Source organism: Microtus oregoni, unplaced genomic scaffold, assembly GCF_018167655.1.
Source record: "Microtus oregoni isolate MIOR12 unplaced genomic scaffold, Mior012 000022F_ref0000154, whole genome shotgun sequence".
Taxonomy (NCBI): Eukaryota; Metazoa; Chordata; class Mammalia; order Rodentia; family Cricetidae; genus Microtus; species Microtus oregoni.
In genome coordinates, this window is record NW_024543081.1 from 14,042,697 (window position 1) to 14,047,396 (window position 4,700).

Genomic DNA, 4,700 nt, shown 5'->3' on the forward strand with positions numbered 1-4,700 from the left:
CCCAGGTTTAAACTCTGAACATTGACGACAGTGCCCATTTATATAACCACACTTTGTTATGAAAGATGTAACCATTTTCTAACATGAGCCTATTTTCTCCACGACTTATTCACATAGGCCCATTAACAACTGGAATGTTGTCTGCTACATCTATTGGTTTGTGAGTGTTTTCTGGAAAAACTGCAGGATTTGTGAAGACCAAAGCTCCGTGCTAGCATTGCATGCATCCAGATATTAATAATACACAGAGGCGCAGAATTAGAGCACAGAGAGCGTATCTGAACACCAGCCCGCCCCATTCCCCTTTTTATTGCTTGTTTTGCTTGTACTTCAAAAACCAAGTAAAATTTTGAATTCCACGTTCAACTGCCAAAGACAGCAGCAGAGCACTTACTCAGGGCTTGGATGAAGTTAAGCACTAGCTGGCGCAACAGTAGACATTTTCCAAACAACCTTAGTATCTAGAACTCTTCTCAGCCAGGGTCTCTGAACAAACACTAACATGTTTTGGGATGAAATATATACAAAGAATAACCATGTGCTCTTTGGGGATTTAAGCATTCAGGACTCTCCAGATTTGAACTCAAGATCTTTGGGAAGTAAGGTGGCTCACACTAAGCAACTGTGCTACATTTTCTGCTGCTTTGTTTTGGACAAGGATGCCTTAACTGTCCTTGGCTTCATTACCCAGCAACATGTATAGGGTATGAACAGGAAAGCATGCCAGTTAGGGGTTCAAACAAGAGATTTTTATTCCTCGGTTCTGAAAAATTGTGTGTGGTAGAAAGTAAACCAAGGAGAGTGACTAGATCCGTGTGCTTTGGGGTTCAAAACTTGAAAAGCAGGAGAAACCAGGTACCCAGCAGTTTGCTCAGACACAGCAGACTTAGTGATCCTGTATTAGAACTGTTGAACTGGGAGATGAAGTCCATTCACCACCCTTTAGTAGAGGGCAGTATAAACACTTTATACCCCAAACTGTGGGCAGCAGTTTTCAATATGATCAAGGTAAACGAGGAATGGAGATGTTCTTAGCACGGCTAGGACTTAATAAATCTAACATACTAAAACCATTACATTTTGAGAGAAAATGCACAGAACCAAATAGGAACTTTTGAGATCTTTTGCATTTGAAAGTAATCTTAATGCGATTGAATCACAAATATGCTATTTTTATTGCCCAGTCCTAATGATCTAAAACACACATTGCAAACATACAAATATCTATTCTCTCCACATGTCATCGTGGTCAACATGTTCATCATGGCTTTGGAAATGGGGAGAATAGATTCCCCTGAAATTGCTAGTCAGTGGGTGTTTCTTTACAGTTAACTTTAGCAAAATTCATACAAAATAGTAATTAGCAATGATCTTCTTTACTTGTTAACTCACAAGGAAACACCTTCAAAACTGTATTTTCGTTAAAGTTTCTGTACTAAAATGTAGAAAAACTGAACTACACAAATATCGAAACGTTAAAAATTTCTTAATTTTTTATTCCTGGTACCACTACCACAATTTACAGGGCAATATACCTGATGTAACGAAAAGAAAAAGACAAAGCTGCAACAGATGCAAGTCCTCAGGTATGCACATCTAATTGTCTGCATCACATTAATCAGTAGCTGCACCTTCTGCAGATGGTGGCTGTGGCTGTCCTGGACTAGAGGGGCCTCCTGTTTAAGCTGCGGTAACTTTTCTGACTGTAGATCATCGCTCCTTCTGTGGCAGATTTCTACAATTCCTCTAATGCATTTAGGACGACTGTCTCAAAGTAACCTGCAGATTCCTGGCAACTCCCCGCTCTCTCTCCTGCTAAGAACTGTAGCACTTTTTCTGTTTTTTTTTTTTTTTTTTTATTTTTCGAGACAGGGTTTCTCCGTCGCTTTTGGTTCCTGTCCTGGAACTAGCTCTTGTAGACCAGGCTGGCCTCGAACTCACAGAGATCCACCTGCCTCTGCCTCCCGAGTGCTGGGATTAAAGGCGTGCGCCACCACCGCCCGGCTGTTTTTTTTTTTTTTAAAACTGTCTGCTACCACATCCACCACTTCCACCACCTGATCCATAGCCACCACCATAGGGACTGCCTGAGCTTCTTCCACCAAAACTGCCCCCCTTTCATGGGTCCATAATTTGATTGCTGTTGTCCACTATAATTTCCAGAGTCATTATAGTTCCCACCACCATAGTTACCTCCAGCAAAATTTCCTCCTTCATTGTAACCGTCATATCCTCCTCCTCCTCCTCCACCATATCCACCACCTTGGTTTCCACAGCCTGGTCCACCACCACCATAGCCTCCTTTGCTGATATAACCAGGACCACCACCACAGTTGCCACCATCACCTCCGAATCCATTATACCCACCATCACCACCTCCATAACTACCTCTGCTGCCACCACCTCCACCACCATAGCCTACTCTTCCACCAAAGTTTCTACCACAATCAAAATTACCTCCACCACCTCCAAAGTTCCCTCCATGACCCAAAAAATTGCTAGATCCACCTCTGTGATCCAACAGACTGCATCTCTTGTTTAGAAAGGGCCTTTTTCACTTCACAATTATGCCCATTAATAGTGTGGTTTTCTTCTTTTTGTTGTTTGTTTTTTGAGACAGGGTTTCTCTGTAGCTTTGGTGCCTGTCCCGGAACTAGTTCTTGTAAACCAGACTGGCCTCGAACTCCCAGAGATCCGCTTGCCTCTCTGCCTCCCGAGTGCTGGGATTAAAGGCATGCGCCACCCCACCCAGCTAATAGTGTGGTTTTCTTTTTTTTCTTTTTTTTTTTTTTTGGTTTTTCGAGACAGGGTTTCTCTGTGGTTTTGGAGCCTGTCCTGGAACTAGCTCTTGTAGACCAGGCTGGTCTCGAACTCACAGAGATCCGCCTGCCTCTGCCTCCCGAGTGCTGGGATTAAAGGCGTGCGCCACCACCGCCTGGCCTAGTGTGGTTTTCTGAACAACAATTTTACCAACTGTGTCATGATTATCAAAAGTTATAAAAGCAAATTCTTTCTTTTTCCCATTCTGCCTGGCTTCCACAACTTCTATGGCTTCATTCTTGCCATACTTTTCAAAGTAGTCTCTCAGGTTATACTTTTCTGTATCCTCTTTAACACCGCCAACGAAGATTTTCTTCACCGTTAAATGGGACCAGGCTTTACAGAATCCTCTCTGGAAATGGCTCTCTTTGGTTCCATCACCCGCCCATCAACCTTGTGTGGCTAAGCACACATTGCAGCATCCTCCTCTTCAACACAAGAGTAGGTCACGAAACCAAGACCCCTGGAACGTTTTGCTTGGGGATCTCTCATTACCACACAGTCTGTAAGTGTGCCCCATTTCTCAAAATGTTCTCTTAAGCTATCATCTGTGGTTTCAAAGCTCAGACCACCAATAAACAGTTTCCTCAACTGCTCTTGTTTCTTTGGATCATGACCCTTTTCCTCCTGGCGGCAGCAGCAATAACCAGAGTGAGGCTGGGGGTGACCAGGCGGTGGTTTTACCTCCATTGTGAGACCTTAATTATACATTTTTAAATAAGCTGCACAAACACAAAACCTTAATCAAGAGCAGAAATATACATATAACAAAATTGACCTTTAATTTTTATCAATAAACCAACAGCCATACCAATGAACATCTCTATAGCATACCCCCTTTAAATGTAAACAAACATTTATAAACAATATTTTGGAATATTGGCATAGTTTTTTCCAAAATGCTTTCTGCTTTTTGTTGGGCAAAGTATTTTTGAGGGTGTTCACAGCAACTTTTCGGGGCTTCTTGGTCCATCAAGCCACATTAGCCTGGAATTAATCCACAGGTTCTCTTCTTTTGTGGAAATAAAAGAAGAAACTCTTTTCCAAAGCAACATATCCTAAAGCCCAAATTTCGAAGACAAGAGATATGTTGGTTTAGCTTAGTAGCCCATACAATTAAATGTCTCTCTGTACTTAGCTCCTGCACAGTCAAAAAATTCAAAGAAAACACAATAATATACATAACCCAGACTCTCTGTGTATATTCCATCTTTATGTGGCTTATTTTTCTTACTCTATTACTTTTTCTACAAGTTTAATATTTATTTTATTATCTTTACCCCTTTAACCTATGACTGTATGTACTCTTTTTATATTACTTTTATTGTCTCTTTACTCCTTTACTTCTCTCTCTCAAGCCTACGCACATTTTTAAATACACTGTGTCTCATTTGGAGGTCTTTTATGCCTGAATCTGTCCTTATTGCATATCTGTAATCTTCTTTTTTGTTTGTTTGGGGGTTTTTTGTATTTATTTATTTATTTATTTGAGGCAGGTTTCTCTGTAGCTTTGGAGCCTATCCTGGAACTAGCTCTTGTAGACCAGGCTGGCCTCAAACTCACAAAGATCTGCCTTCCTCTGCCTCCCAAGTGCTGGGATTAAAGGTGTGCACCACCACCACCTGGCCCAGGATGGCTTCTTAAAATGCTAAGCACTTCTTCTTTTTTTTTTTTTTTTTTTTTTTTTTTTTTTAGTTTTTTCGAGACAGGGTTTCTCTGTGGCTTTGGAGCCTATCCTGGAACTAGCTCTGTAGACCAGGCTGGCCTCGAACTCACAGAGATCCACCTGCCTCTGCCTCCCGAGTGCTGGGATTAAAGGCGTGCGCCACCACCGCCCGGCAATATTAAATTATGCTAAGCACTTCTTAAGAACCTAAGTG

The 4,700-nt window shown here is 41.7% G+C and overlaps 1 pseudogene; it reads right to left on the reverse strand.

Moving 5' to 3' along the window:
• Positions 1 to 2,019: 2,019 nt before the first annotated feature.
• LOC121461463 lies at positions 2,020 to 3,510 on the reverse strand (annotated as a pseudogene).
• Between the last annotated feature and the right edge of the window lie 1,190 nt (positions 3,511 to 4,700).